The sequence below is a fragment of the Corvus hawaiiensis genome, chromosome 26 (genome assembly GCF_020740725.1).
Source record: "Corvus hawaiiensis isolate bCorHaw1 chromosome 26, bCorHaw1.pri.cur, whole genome shotgun sequence".
In the NCBI taxonomy this organism is placed as follows: Eukaryota; Metazoa; Chordata; class Aves; order Passeriformes; family Corvidae; genus Corvus; species Corvus hawaiiensis.
The window spans coordinates 23251768-23268773 of record NC_063238.1 but is presented as its reverse complement, the minus strand read 5'-3'; the positions used below and the strand labels follow the sequence as shown (position 1 = coordinate 23268773).

Below are 17006 nucleotides of genomic sequence, written 5' to 3'. Positions count from 1 at the left end.
AAGAAGAGAAGGTCCTCACATGATCCTGGGTACATATTCTGCCATACTGAGTGATACGCATGTCTTCCGGGACAAGGGTAACCCCCGCTTTGCTTCCCCACCCTGCCATCTGTCCATAGGGAGACTTACTTGTGGTGTAACTGAAAGTGTTTTATGACTGCCAGGATGTTGGAAACCTTTATCTTAGTCTGGATCAGTATAGCAGGCTTTCAAATGCCATCAGCAGTAAACACCAATTCTCACTGTTCCTGCCTCTTTTCTCCAGGAATTATGCTACATATGACTGGCTTTGTTGGCAGCTGCCCCTTCTCCCCTCTCCAGCTCAGCCTCCAAATAACTCAACTACTGTCCCATCTCCATATTTGCTGGCAGGATACTCTGGATTGGGTACGTGCAAATTTTTATTAAATGAAAATATAAACTGAGTAAAGTTTGTAAAAAAGTAAAAACGAGTAAATTGCTTAATGCTTTTCTGATTAGCAAGTGATACTACTGATTACATGAATCTCTTTAACAATGAAAACTGCATTCTGTCTGATTAGCCCTTGTGTTGTGTTCTGCACAGCCAGATACACCAACATTATCTACAGAAGAAAATACATGGCAGATGTCCTATAATTCAGAGTGGTTAATCTTCATAATATGTATAGGACTCTTGTAAAAAGAAAACACCAGCGATAGCTCTATGAGCAAAATAAAAATGACTGAAGACTTCTTAACATTTACATAGCGGACAAGTACATTGCATCACTAATACAAAGGAAAAAGTTATTAATTGCATTATAACTAAATATGTTTTGTGGTCAACAATACTCATCAGTTCTAACTTTATAATGATTTATAGTGTTCATCATTTTCATACATAGACATAAATCAGCCAAGAGGTAGATTACTTGTACAGTTAGTATGTTGACAAAAAAAAAGACCAGTGACTGAAACATATGCAAAATTTTCTTCTGATTGCACGAGACTGCTTCAAACAATTGATACAGGGATGCACAAATGCAAGTGTAACAAGTAACTTTCCTCTTTTTCAAATTAATGTTGGATAAATGTGTGACTTCTATCTCTTGGGCACTGGTCCGTTTTTTGCTCTGTATACCTACAGAGAGAAGTATCACTGAGAGGAGAGGAACTGGTATAGGTATTAAAAAAGCTAAAGAAGAGGATGAGACAATAAATAGCTATAAAGATCATTAGGTAACACAAGGATATGCATATGGGAATTTAGTACTTTTACATCACAAAAGAAAAAAAAAGAAAGATGATTCAATTATGGATTAGCATGTCCTAAAACATGATTCAATACATTAATGCTGAAGTGCCTGGTGAAAAAAAAACCCTGGATGCATTATCATCTAGAACAGTTAAACAAATAAAAGAGCAGTAAGATTTTAGTAGATTGTTGTTAACATGTCTTTTAGTCTCCTTTGTGTCAGTCTGGAATAAGGATGTGTTAGATACATGTTTAGAAAATTCAGCCTTGAAAAGGGTTTGAATTCTGCTATTTGAATTCACTCTCAGCTTCTAGATACTTCAAGCACAGTACAGAATCTACTACTATGACAATCATGGCTGCTGACAGAGAATGACATTAAGAGAAGGTATTCAGGATCTTCAACAAAGCCATCACAGTACTCTACCTGCAAGTGTTTCCCTTAAAAAGTTCCAAGCTAGTTATTAAATAGTCACTTTGAGACATGTAGATGGGATAGTTAGAAATACAGTTAGCTCTTCTCTGATTCTAGACTTTTCTAGCTGTGCAGCAATAACTCTTCTACAGAAAATAATGATAGTAATAATCAAACTTTATCTAAAATATCCAAATGTACTATTTTCTTTACTAATATTTTTCAACACAGCTTTTTCTTGCCAAGCTGAAACAGACAGGTCTTCCCTTACAATTACTTTGTAAGCTTTTTCTTAAAAACAGACAACACAGAAAAAAGCCCTCAGTTCTGAAAGAAATTGCTCAGAGATGAAAAACTGTAAAATTACAATCACATTTTGCTAACTACTGTGTGTCTTCTACTTGACTAGTTTCATCAACCACAACTACTGAGTCATACAGGTATTTATTTAATCCCAAACCATTTCATAAAAGGACTGACATTCATTGAGCTATCATAATGCAAGAGAAGAGAGATTTGGTTTTGAACATAGAAGAAGAAATCTAGTGAATGGAATGCAATGGTTTGTGCCTATTTTGCATATGTGGTTGACACCCTCTCAGAAGGAACAGAAAACACTCTCAGTTAGAACTCGAGGTGACAAGTCTAACTGGATGCATGGACGTGCAGGAGAGCAGAGTCTCCTTATGTTGTGCACAAGAATGTTTGGGACTAGACACACACACTTTTGGCTGGCCTGCCATGGGCCTGCAGGACATGCTTCCCCCTTTGCAAGGATAGAACATGCCAAAGGAAAATAGGAGAGGCAGATTTCATTCCTGTTCTCTCTAAACTTGCTTATTGTGTATCTGTAAACAACAAAAGCCACCTCTTTAACAGTCTACTAATTTATACTCTGGGCATAAAGCCATAATAATTTTGTGAATATAATTAATTGCATAGAAAACATTTTGAGAGTATTCTGAAAATGCAAAGATATAAAATACGGATAAAAATTAACAACTGTGATTTTAAATGATATACTATTTATTTATTCTATTTATGTGACTACTTAAATATTTTTATTTTGAAACCCAATAGGTAGCTATTCAGAGAAAAAAAAATAATCAACACCCCCTTGTGCTTATTAATTACAGTGGTGGTGCCAGGTGGGTGCTACTATAATTCCATTTGCTATCCATTTAGGAAGGTCAGATTTTACTGAACTGGGCCACACCAAGGTCAGGACTGGTAGCAGTGCATTGATCATATAAAAGCTACTAAACACATGAAAGGAATTACAGTAGCTCACACACATGAAACATTTTGGCCCTCTGCTTCCTTTCTTAGTCCCAAGGGCAGGAAATGCTCTACATATCCTGTGAGGTGACCAGACATATAAAAGTAGTCCCTTGTTACAAGGGCTGTGGTACAGTAATTGCCTGCAAAGAAGCTGAAGAACTTCTGTAGTGCACTTATCTTCTAGAGTTGCTTCTGGAACACAGTATGAATACCCTATAACAATAAGGTATGGTATTAGTAAACAATGAAGTAATTTTAGCCTCTCTCAAAAAACGTGTAACATGAAAGAAAGCTGAACTTTGCAGCTGTGCATTTAGATGTCATCTGTTTAATTACTTCTGTAATTTTATTGTTTAAATTCCTCGGCAAAAATAACAGCATGAGCAAGTCTGAACTCGTAAAAATCAGTTTTTCATTTTTATACTGTTTAATGTTTAGACAGTTTGAGAAATCTCTTTATACTTTTGAAGCATTCACCCAAATTCAGGGAGCACTGTATTAATATACACTTGACAGACTGTATAAATGATAAGTATGCACAATTCCAATGGAAGGTCTGTATGATATTTTTGGATGCCAAATGTTCCTTAAAAAAAACCAAGCGGAATAGAGTTTCTCTAAATAGTGGAAGTCTGGGGAGGGGACTAGCAAAAAAGCCAAAATACAATATAACCCAAAGACTTTTATGCTTTTGTTTTATGGTAGAAATATTTTTATCTCAAAACTTAATGCTGTTCGGCAGTCAAAGGATCTTTCATTTCAATCTTTTAAATATTTTGTGTCTACTTGCTTTACCACATGACTAAGATAAATAATCTTGTGATTTTCCCACTGTTTTCAGCCTGCATTTTACTTGGTTTAATTATTAATCTAATTAAATGATACAATACCTCAGTTTTTCCAGATGTTCTATAAATTCACCTGGAAATACCTGTTTCACTGAACACAGGCCTTCATATTTGATGCATGGAATTTCTCTAAGTGGTGTGGTACAACCTGGTATAAAGGAACTGGCTGGAAGGCCTGTCCTCAGTGTGTTTCATAAGCTGACATGGGACAAGGTTCCTTTTTGCTGCTGTGTCAGTATATCAAACTCATACCTGGACATCAATCAAATTGTATCTGAAGCAGAAAAGAACATTATAAATAAATAATTACCAGCTTTTCCTTTACATTAAACAATGTATATTAATGCATACCTTCAGCATGTGTCTATTGCAGCAGATAATGTTTATAACATGGATAATCCAAGAAACTATTCTAAAACATGAATATTTAACTTTCCAAGTCAATTCACATTTATCTTTGACGCTGATTGCATTAGTTTCTCAAGATGCCACTTGTATTTTCTTCTTCTTCTTATAGAATCACCATATTCATAATGGCAAGCTGAAACTATTTTTGAAATACTGTATATGATACTATAAAATACGTCAATAACACAGTATTAAAACTAACCTTCCTTTAATTCTTCTTTCCTGAAGTACTGGCACTACTTTGTCTATTTCAATATCCCTTGAAAACTTTCCTGATATAAAAATTCACTTCATATTAATTATGGAATATATTACCTGTCATGTCAAAGCCAGTGTTTTTTCCTCCTTAAAACCCCACTAGACTATTGTTAATGGCACCTCCTAAGTCAGTATGAATCTATGCCTAACAAAATATATTGAAGGGGACTTTTACTTCTAAATATGCATTTGAAGAGGGGTGAAGAGAGAAACAAAAAAGATGCAAATCTGCTCAAAATATCCCTGTGTACTCACAATATTGACCATGAAGACTACAGATTCCAACATCAGGTAGTTCACTGACTCCATGATGCAGCCCAAATATTTAAATGATGGTGGTTATAAAGAAAACTTAAGAGTTTTATTTTTCTACCTGGAGCTAAAAAAAAAAAATTGCAAGGACACTGCACAGATACAAACACACCAACAAATACACTGCCCATTTGGGAAACAGCAAATTCCACCACCTGTAGTTTGAGTCCAGCTTAGTAAATATAATTGGTTACACTCTTATGAGCTGCAATGAGTGAAAAATACAATACATAGATTTGGAAAATTATTTTTAGAAAACAACTTCAACAACACTTGCAGTTACATAATGTATCAGGCATTTTTTTGACTATGCCAAAAACATGGAAAAATCAATCATTGCAAGCTGTATGAATAAAGTAGGTCAAAAAAGATATGCCAGAGAATTGCATTCCTCTGTATTTTTCTTGAATACATATATGCACGTATTTATACACTTCCAACCTTAAACTGGGAAACAGAAAAATTTCCAATTTGCTTTGCAGCTAGATTTGCTAATCTGCAAGTTTCTTCCTGTTCCTTGAAAAATCATCACATACAAAGATTAAATAATACTGTTCAATAGTTAAGTAATTTTGGTTATCAGAAAGGGTTCAAACCTATTCTGCTCCCATCTTGCAAGTACAGGGCGTATCTATTTATAGATACTCCTATGTTCTATTTGTACCACTTGTTTATTTTTTAGTGTTGGAGAATACACAATATCAAGCCAGAAAACTGGAGTAGCTAACTTATGCCAGTCATTTACATTGAAGCTAATAGAGAAGCCTGATACTATCTCTGTATTTTATTACTCTCAACATGCACTTGTGTTAGCCATTAACATACCAGTGCTGGCCATTGCCTTCTCACAAAAAAACCCAAAACCTAGCAACAAAAATACAAGTGGGCATGAAAAATGTTTTGAGAGGCTCAAGAATGGTACATTTATCTTTGTGTCCAACAACTAATAAAGCCCATAAGATTACAAACCACCCTTAAAAAAAAGTGATGCGTTGTTTGTTCTTAAGAAAAAAAAAAAAAAGGAAGAATAGCTTCTGAAATGCAACAAAACCACTGTACACGACTTTTAATCTTTTTTTTCTTTCTTTCTTTTTTTATTGCAGCCTAATCAGGTTTAATAGCACAGTAAGACCTTAAACATAACAAACATTAAGCATGACTTTTGACCATACTTAAGGTGGTTGAGCTAAGTGAAACTATATTGGAAAAATCAGTTAAGAGCTAGGAACCATAGTCTATTTACAAATAGTAAAATTTGAGTTGCTCAGGATAACAGTAACATGGATTTAATTTTGCCATGAGAGCTTGGAAGAGTATCCCATAGAGAAATATGCTAAAATAACATGTTACCATTCTGTATATTTCTGATAATCCTTTTTGTTAAATAATTGAAAACCAAAGTTGAAATACTTACAAGCATTAAATGAAAGACACTGGTAAACAGTTTTGCAAAAGAAAGAAATCTTCTATTCAAAATGTAGTTTAAGAACTGTGGTATGAATTTGTCATAGATAAAACCCTGTGAGGGACATCAGAGAACCCACAAATATTTATGGAATGAACCACAATCTGTATACAGAAGTTAACAAATGTTTCATTACAAATGGGATATGCTTCTCCCTGTAACAGAAGCACACAACTTGCATTATATTTACCTTGAGATCCTGTTAGAGTTAAAAATGCTACAAAGAAAAGAAGTCTGCTTTATATATTACTGGAAAATACTTTTCAACAAAAAGCATTGTTTGAAACCAGATCCAATGGAAATTATATTTACTCACAAACAGTTATGAAGAAAACTGTAGAATAGGAAGTTTTAAAAGCTCTCCTCAGTTCCTTTAGAATAAATCATTTACTGCAGCTAAGACTTTTAGATGTTAATTTTCAGTACATAAGACAGAAAAGCAACCTTGATGTGTGAATTCAATCATATATTTTAAGAATCAGCAATGCAAAGTCTGGGAAGAAACTGTAAGGAGTTTGTGTAAAGTAAAGGAACATTACTTAAGTAATTCATACAGAGGAACCACTCCAGCTCGTAACGTGGCATTCATTTCTAAGTACCAGCTAATTATTTTCTTCCATGTTAACAGAAACCCAAACACCTCCCCTCATTTCCCTCTGTATTTCACAGTAACAGGCGCAATATAAAGCTACCAAGGTAAGGGAAAAAGAAAGATTAAAGGGATGTAACTTGAAGAAATGTAAAAACTTCAATAACGTTGCTTTATAACAAACATAAAACACAAAACACAACTCATAGAAAAATTAATTCTATCTTTCAGATTACCTTTTATTTCCCAGTTTTACCTGAAAAGTTTTTCATTGCATTAAAGTTGCTGAGTATGTAAACAGTGAAAGCATGCTGGGATTTTTAAGTGGTATTTCATGTGTTTTTTCTTTGTCTCTGTGCCCTTTCTTGTTTACCTTTTTAAACTGTTACAGTCTATTTAATAATGTTAATGCTGAATCTAAGAACTATTTAAAAATTCTTAGTACACAGTGTCAAATTCTGTGCTATTTCAAAAGCCCAGATCATGATGACAGATTAAGCTGATCCAAGCCCAGGCTGATAAAATACACCTTTTTGCCAGGGCTAATCCTTGTGTGCCTATACAACAAATAGGCTTAGGGTAATAACCTTATTGAAAACAATTGCCTGATGGCCTCAACACTTTTTATTTCTTTCAGGTCCCTCAGCCAGTTTCTTATACACAAGTACAAACAGGAACACCACAGAGAAGTAGATCTTAAAAGAGTTCAAATTTAGATTTACAGTTTAAATGGGCACAAAACTCATTACCAAATGATCATGGGTAAAATAATGCTTAAAAATTGACATTACATGCACCCCACTCTGGGCTGTCCCAAGGAAGCCTGGGGCCACACATGACTCCTCTAGCCCCTTCACTGGGCATGGCTGGTCTGCACATCACTTGCTTGGATGGGAGGACGAGAGACTCCTCTGCTCAAAGAACTCTTCAAACATCTGACATGTTTTCTCTCCACTGTGATAAAACATGAATTGCTTTAGGGAGGAATTAGAAGTTTGGAAAATATTTTCAAATGGGAGAAAGGGCCATTATAATAGTTAAGGGAAGCAAATAGTTACAGGCTTGATCTTAATGAAGGAGGTGCATTTCAGTGCTAGTTGAAGAGACGTGAGATTTCTGAGGGGTTCATTCAAAATGTGCAAAACATGGAGGGAAAAAAAATGAAAAGAAATTACTCTTCCTAGGGAGAAGATGAGAACAACTGCAATGACCTTAGGTCTCAAGAAAAAACTACCCCTATGCATAACAGGTATTTACAATCTTAAGACTAGGGAATATCAAGGCAAGAAGTTCAAGAAATGGAGCATTCTAGTGTACAGAATACAATCGAAAGATTAAAAGGATTAGAATTAGCCAAAAAGCCAAACAATTTGTTTTATTTTATTTTGATTGGCTTCATCACAGCAGAATTGCCATTTTTTGGGAAAAAAAGGAAATGGAAAAAAACCATGTTAAACAGCATCTCAAACCAGCACAAATGAAAGAAATCCTAATCTCTGCTCCACTCAGTCACCATAAACATATTAGATTTCAAAACTGAGGTTGTATGGATTTCACATGCCAAGCTCTGCATATACCACACAGAAAATACTTATTAACTGTGTTAAAACAGTATTTGAGACAGTGAGAAGTATCAGAAGACCAAGGAAACTCTGAGATAAGGCTGCTGTGTATCTCTAACAGCCTTGACTTTGCAGAAGATATAGTAGTTAAGATCACCCACAGCTGAGAAAACTTTTTATAGAACAAAGTATAGCACATGAGCAAAGCAGAGACAGCAATGCCCTTGTGAAAGTTTTACTTTACAACTGCTATTTACTTCTGACCTTAAGCTGTTTAATGATGGCATCATAATTAGTCAAAGAAATGGAGTATATGCTACAATAAATTATATAAAGTATGTAGACATTGTAGACTCCATTTAGAAGAGATGCATCCTTCATGCCTGGCTCCTAAGTTCACAGTTAAACTGTCCAACCTGAGAATTTAATGATCTGAACACACAATCCAGTTAAAAGAGAGTCTGGAAACCCATTCCCAATCTAAATGACACATACCTGAATAATGAAACAATCTTAGCCACACTGTAAACTAAATGCTTTGTGCCTTAACTAGGAAAGTTAAGCACTAACTATGACTGGCTTGCACACACACATCATATTTGCCACTGAACTGGTCCACAATGCCAGGGGAGACCATTACACTGTCCTGCACTGCTGAAGAACAGGCACCTCCACAAGGTGCCCAAGGTGAGTGGTTCTCCTCACCGTACCTCAACACTGGAGCCCCTCCCAAACACATGAGCAACTTCCCATGGTCTTCCAGATCAAACTTGAATGGTTTTGAGAGATTTCTGAAGCTGTTGTTTGAAATCTCCATCTGCCTCTAAAGCAGGGCTTTTGGCCACACATAAACACATCTCTGTGAGTCTCCAGAGAAGTAAGTTCATTCCTCCTCCCCACCCCTCCATAAGAAGGACTGGGATGCAGCTAGTGACAAGAACCCAGTCGTGCAAACACCTCAGCCAAGTCAGAAGCAGAAAGGAAGGAAAAGCTTTGCAGATAGAATGCATATTAAGTCCTCAAAACAAAGTTGAAAGTAACAATAAATCATGGAGGAAGGACATTATTCTTCATATTAAAATATTTTTGATATATGCACTGTATAAGACTTACTCGACTTCAAAAATATCTCTATCAATTCTATATGCTTCAACTTTGATCTGTTTAAATTAATTGGTTATTCCTTCAAATTCGTTCTTTATTGATACGTACTTGTTTTTCTTTTCCCCCAACATACTTAGTAAGGTTTCCAGAAATGCAGCCCTGATCAACAACAAATGGATGCTTAAATGACATAATGACACTACTCTTTGATAGGAATGGTTCTATGAAGTATATTTCAATTTCCTTTCTCTGAGGAACTGTACAAAGAAATTTAAAATTATTTAAGAATCCGGTTCTATGCTATTAGGTGAAAGAAAAAATATAAAGTAGGTATGTGTATTGAGAACATACAGTGACTAAACTGATCAATTAAAGACAAAAGTAAAGTTGTAAAAATTATTTTCTTATAAAATTTATTTTATTTTTACTCTTACACTATAAGGAAATGTATTTCAAATATATGTATTTAGGAAAATTATTTATGTTGAAGATGCCTGTAGAACTCACAAAGAAATTTCAAGTAAAAACATGTTTCATAGTTAAAGCTGAACATTTTTAAAGCCAAATTCCAAATATAAATTTAGCTTTGAATAGCTTTTGGTATTAGATAATTAACAAGCTATATTTCTCAAACTAAATGGGCAGTTCCAGCTGTTATTTTACAATCAGTTTCCACTGAGAGTTTTAAATTAATAACTGCTGCAATAGCCTCAAACATGCCAGTGCTAATTAGGAGTGGTGTTTGCATGTAATGCTATCCATATATACAAATATTTTACTGGGCAAAAGGTCTAAGCAGACCTTCTTTTTTGCCTGTCTGTTAAAGATAGAAGAAGAGAGAAATGTAAAGCAGGAAAAGACTTTACTTCCAAGCCCTACTCCAGAGAGTAGTATAGAATTCTTACAGAAGATAAAGATGATTTTCTTAAGTCTTCAGACAACCTTATGCTAAAAAACATGTGTTCAAGTTAATAGCAAAGAACAATATTTAGAAGTTGCTATTTAATATGAATATTTTGATTTACAGCCCAGTTCAACAATTAATAAATCTAAGGATTATTAAATACAACAAAGAAGCAAAATTGTATATTCAAATTATATGTAGCGAGCATCCTGCTTAAAAAAAAAAAATGTATATCTATCTATCTATCTATCTATACATATCTATATCTTAAGAAATAAAACCATCCTGGTTTGAAATCTGAAAAAAATCAGTAAATAAATTACAGGAACAACTTCAAAATCATTGCTGTTAGAGTTTTTTTTCCTTAACACAGACAGATGAGAACTGAAAAGGATGCTAATGCAATCCCATTTCACAGCTTATATGCAATAAAAGAAATACTTTTTAAAACACTAAGAATTTAATCTCTTAAAAGTTTTCTTCCTAAATAACATTACCTCTGCAGTTTTAATCATTTTGAAATTTACAAAAAACTGCAGTAGAGATTTTACAATATACTAAAGCTGATACTTTTTCTAATTCCCTATGGTACATATGGACAATTTAATAAGCTCACATTTCTCACAAAAACTAGTGCATACATTCTTTTTCACTGATTACCATTGTTGCCTATATTGAAAGAAGAAGAAACTCTGGTCAGCATTAGCTAAGTTTGTGTTTGCTTACGAAATAAGCCCCAATGAAGTATTAAAAACTAAAAAAAGGTAAAATAGAAAATAAGTCTTAATAGAACCTTCGTAAAATAATCAATTCTTAAGAGGAAATTATTCATATTACGTCCATATTCTGGGAAACATTTAGTTATCTTAATGCTAACTTCTCTGCAAAAACAGAACAGTTTTTAAACTGTTACTTGGTTTGAAAAGGAAAACATCAAAAATTAAACTTTTTACTCATAATAAAGTTATAGAAAATCCAGGCTTTTTGCAACAATAATTTCAAGGTATAGTTTTTCACATATAAACATGTCAAAATATTTCTGAAGAGAAGATGCTTATAGATGTGGGTGCTGTTGAAAAGTTTTGAAAAGCATTTGATTTCCCAAACCACATTTGAAAGAAAAAACAGATTTCCACACAGACTGCTGGCTATGTATGTGCTTCTTTCACAAATTCCTTGAATCATTTTTTCCTTCTCTTCACTCCAGCACTATCAGCACAGACATAGAAAATTGTTTATTACTCCTTATTTCACTGAAGAAATTTTGTTAACCAATTATGGGCATTACATGATTATTACAAGGATGTTCTAGACAGAGTTCCTTGAAATAAAGATAAATAACAGATTTTCTATAAGGAAAATAGCTTTGTTTTGCTATTTGCAAATGTTTGAGAGTTAAACAGTGGAAAACAGTAAACTACAAAAATGAAAAAAATTATAATAAGAAAAGGCTTGTATTAATAAAAAGTTTGATGAAAAAAAAAATAAAATCTACAGCTACCTTTTCATGAGTAAACTCTTTGCATGTAATGTTCTTGGGGGAGAGGCATGTCTAAAGAATTTCCATTTACAGTCACAAATTGGAAACAGTCTAGGGACAGCTTTATGCTTTGATCTATGAAAGATCTACACATGAAAATGACCATGGAACACTCAGACCTGGACTGTTAAGCTTTGATATATGACATGAATGAAATCCTTGGATCTCAAAAATGATGAATCAAGAGCATGGACAATAATTAGGTTCTTTATTGTCCAAGCTGAGGAAAGCCTGGGATTCTGCTTACCTAAACCCCAGAACACGATTTTAGTTTTAGTTTAGCAGTATTATTCCTGACTTTGTAAGTATGACCTTTACACAACAGCCTCCATTATCTGAGCTCTTTGTCAGCAATTTCACTTCTGCATTAACAATATTGTAACTCAACATTATTTTACTCCATCTGTTCATGGACACTCCCTAAAACTTTATTAATTAATATTCCATGACAGTTTGCTAAAAACACCCTGTTGGGGATGATCAGCAATTACCTATATACTTGATCAGACCATTAGCACAGTATTTGGTGTAATAGGGTCCTTATCCCCGAACAGAAGTAGAACTAAATGTCATCTCAATTTCAGCTCTGTGGTGCCTCGTATTTAAGCATATCCATGCATCTACTTCCTCTTATTTTTTCAGTCAGAGAAACAGAATTTCTGGGTCTTGTGACAAAGTTTTCTCAACCATTTTCCTATTGAAAGTGTCCAGTTCTGCTGATAGCTTAGCTATTCACTGTTCATATCCCCAACATACACACTTCTAAAAAATTCATTAGTGTTTATGTCATGTTTCCATTGACTAGAAGTGTTCAAGGATTCCAACTATGCTCAGCTTAAGTGCACTACGCTCTCTTTGTACATACAGGAAAATACTGTTGTAATCTGAATGGTGACAAAATTATCTCATAGAACGTGACATAATTGGGCAGAGAAGTGATCAAGGTGACTACAAACACATCTGATTCATCACTTCCTTAAAGCACTATAATTTATCCATGCTGATATTCTACATTAGCCACTTTTATTAAAATAGAAAGAACTTAGGAAATGGCAAAAGGAAAACATGTGAAGACACACAAAGAAGAAAATGTGGCTTTTTGAATTTCCTGGGAGATGCTATTCTGCTGCAGTCATCTCCATAGATGGAAAAGGATTTTCTTTCCGGGTGCCTTCAGAGTTGCTTTATAGTCATCAAAAGTTTGCTCTTTTGATAAGTAATTATCAAACATCTAAATAATCTGCTAGATTTTCTGTCTGGAGAGAGAAGTGAACAACTTGATCTAATTGCTTTGAGTGGGAGGCTGAACTAGATGAACTAGAGAAGTCCCTTCCAACTGAAATTACTTAATGATTATATGCTTAACTTGGACTTTTTTAACAGTCAGCCACATAACTGCTTTTAGCACTTTCTACATAATCATACACTTAAGTTTTCAGAGAAGTGCTCACTGCAAGTAAGAAATCTTAGCTGATGTCCTCCAAAGCAAACAAAGTATTGCAACGAACACAACAACTGCTAGAAGTTGTGTAGTTAAGTTCTTACTTTCATTACACTAATACTAGCAGAAGCATTCCATTCATATAAGGGACCAAAGAAACCATAGATGAGATAGTTTTATGAAGATCTTAAGGAAAGAAACTTCAGATGAATTTTTTATACTAGGCACCAGAGAGCCAAAGAGAAAATGCAGGCCTGAAAAATGAAACTTTGCCTGCAAAAAGATGCTTGTTTCCTCCTGTACTTAACAGCATTTATAAAATTTCTCTCCAATGTAATTTATCCAATATCACATAACGGGCTGACTTTCCCTGCATCAGGACATTAATATGATTTCCTGATCTCAACATCCTTCCTCCCCAAAACTGCTAGACTTCTGCCTGTTTTGTCAAATGTATTTGACTACTCATTTGGCCACTTCAAGACTTCTAACACACACAGCACAATCACACAAGCAATAAATGACCACATCAACTTGTTTTTCTGCAGCCTGCAGAGTCATCTACAAGCAGCAGCCTCACTCACTCCCAATCCCAAGTTTAATATAATAAGGTAGTTAAAGCCCACAAAAATACAGTTCCCTTCTTCACTGCTTAGCAGAAACTTCATTTACTCTGACCAACTCCTTCACAGTTTCAATTAACTGTTCTTCCCTCCCTTTAGCCAGGCTAGGCAGCTACCTTTCTTGCATTCTTATCCAAAACCTCCTTTATTCTGCTCCCCGGCCCCATCCCAAGGCCTTCTGATAATCTACAAGAGTTCCAATCAACAGAACTGGCAGTTTCTTGATGGCAATGTACAATTCTGGTCATATTTGTGGAAGACAAATACAGCTGGAGCTGAAGTTTAAGAACCAGAGGATATGAGAAATCATTAAAACCAACAAACCAACTCCTACAATTTAGCAGAAAAAAGAAACTGAAAAAGAGACATTGTCTCTTACTGTCACCAGAGAGAAATGTGTCACCATATTTCTTTCAGGAACCCTAAATTTGCTGTTATGGTGCATGTATCTTTCTTTACTACACATTAATAGTCAAAACTAAATTAGTCCATTTTCTACTGGAGGAAATAGACTAAATTTTATATGGGATAGGAAAACTGAAGTTATGTCAATACATTTCTTTCCAACTTCCAATAATCACCTGAAATGATATTTGTGCCCAAATGTTTGAGGCACATTGTTTTTCCAACATTCCATTTTCAGTTTAGTTCTCTCTCCAAATTAGCATGTAAGCTCTTTTTCCTAAGACATAATAGGTGGAGTCACTTCAACTTACAGGCCAAAAGTGGTCTGGTTTATTTAGTATGACCTGGAGCTGTACCAAACTTACCTTTCATGCACTGGCATTCTACTAATGACATATGAGCACATGCAGTTTTTCATGTATAAATTTATGGGACAAATTCAAAAGATATTTGGAAATACTATTCAGCCTCTAGCCATGTTTCTCAGCCTTTCCAAAAAGAACAGTTTCTAAATGAGAAGCCAGAATTCTTCTTTCTCATGAAGCCCTACAAAAGTGACACTAATTGCATGTGGTTGTAGTTCAGGCCTAAACAGAAGACTGTTTAAAGCAAAGTGACACCACAAATTAAGTTTGTGTCCCCACTCCAGAAACACTGTAAAGACAGTGGTTCAGACAACAATTTATTTTCTTTTATTCTATTAAAAGCAGCAGCATCAAATTAGAGAAGAGAGGTTGGGAAAAGACAGAAGATGACATGTTGGGATTAATAGGATGCTGTAGCTGCTAATTCTTCAGTAACCAACAGGCTGCTGTAATTTATTTTTTTTTAGAGTCTCTTACACTGGATATTGTATTACTTGTACCTCTCTTAGTATTTACTAAGAAATCTTTCACCTAAGTACATGAGCTACATATTGTGTGTGTTTGCTCATTTTATTACTCAGTTTTTAAGCATTTTGTATTAGCTCCAGGTTTTTTATCTAGTACCATGGGCACGTTTAAAAAGGACAAATACTTTGTAAGAAGAACTCTTCATATTTGGAGAAACAAATACTAACATTAGACCTAACATCATGTGTTAATAATATCCCACTGGCTTTTTTTTCCTTGTATACAGAATGTATGTCCTGCCCAACAATACAAAATCCTTTGTACTATTTTATTTAAGAAACAACTGAAAAATTGTGAAATTAACTTTACTTAGAACTCCAGCAGTCTAACAGCAGTGACTGCCATGTAAAAAAATGAAGAGATATCTTCAAGCCCGCCTCTGTAGATATACTTTGTTCTGAATCAAAGGATTTGTAATTAGAAAATGGATCTAGTTCAACCCCAAACAGGAATCTAAATATTTTTAATTTAAACTTCTTTTTTATTCTTTGAAAATGTTCAAGCTTGCCTAAACAGATTAAAATAGTCACTTTCCTCCCAAAATCAAAAATCACCCTCTACCAACTTCAATATTGTCCCATAAAATGCTACAAAGTAACTTGATGCTCTGCTCTGATATGTCTTAGAAACAGTAAAGCTAGTATGATTGGATGATTAAAGAAAGAAAGAGAAGACAATCATTTGACAGATGAGGATAAATTAGGAGAGTGGTCATTGAAGCAGAGGAAATCACTTGAAATGTCAAAAAACTCAGAAAAAGACATAGGAAGCATGATATTGGGAGAGTGGTCACAAAATGCCAGTAGCAGTCAGATGTCTCTGGCCCAGCTCTTATTTCTACCTTACTCATTTGGTGTCGTGATTTCTAAAGGAGGACTGGAGCATACCATAACTGCATTAAAACTATGAAAACCAAACACATACTGCACAAATCTTGTCTGGAACATTTATGTATATAAGACCCACAGGACCGTAACACAAAATAGCATCAGAACCTTTAAGTAATTTGAGTGATTCGAAAAGCACTGAATTTCAGCATTTCATGTAAAGCCACAAAGGCAAGGATACAGACTCAAAAATGTTAACTAGCATAGCCTCATTGATTTTAGATGTAAATGAGTTGCTTACTCACTGGTTTGTAATGTGCATACAAGAAACAGTTCCCCTCAGTGACTGAAATGACCTTACAGAAGCTGGTAATTGCAGATTTCACTTTATGACCAGGGATTTTTCTGATAAAGTTTTTGTTGCTATGAGGAGAGTGGAACCTACATTTGGGTCTCTAACTCTTAAAGCAGGTATCAGATGGGAGTCTCCTCAGATGGAAAGAGCAGAAGCAGGAAGAGCCTGTACAAATGTCTGGAAGATCTCTTTCATCTGTGAGCACATGGAGAGCTGGATCAGGCCTTGCCACCCAAAGCCATTGCCAGTGCCAGGCTGTAAGACTTCTTCCATGAAAGCTCCATAATACAAAAGATACAATGCTCATTTAAAAACAAAAGGGAAAAAAACCAAAGGATAAACTACTATAACCAAACATACAAGCAAACCCATTAATTTAAATGTTTCCACATGGAAATATGAAGAAAAATACTCTCTTACAACTTCTAAGTGATCAGAAGTGAAATTGGAGATATTTCATGGTCTCCTAAAAATCCTAGTCTTGACAAAAGTAAAACTTGCTGTCATTTTCTAGGCAGTAAATGTTTTACTGCTGGGAAAAGATTTTGATGTTTGTAATT

At 34.7% G+C, this 17006-nt stretch overlaps 1 protein-coding gene across 4 annotated transcripts in view; it reads right to left on the bottom strand.

The window, feature by feature from the left end:
- Positions 1 to 17006, bottom strand: part of VPS13B (vacuolar protein sorting 13 homolog B) — a 438036-nt gene that overhangs the window by 157709 nt on the left and 263321 nt on the right. The gene's annotated exons all lie outside the window — the stretch shown is intronic.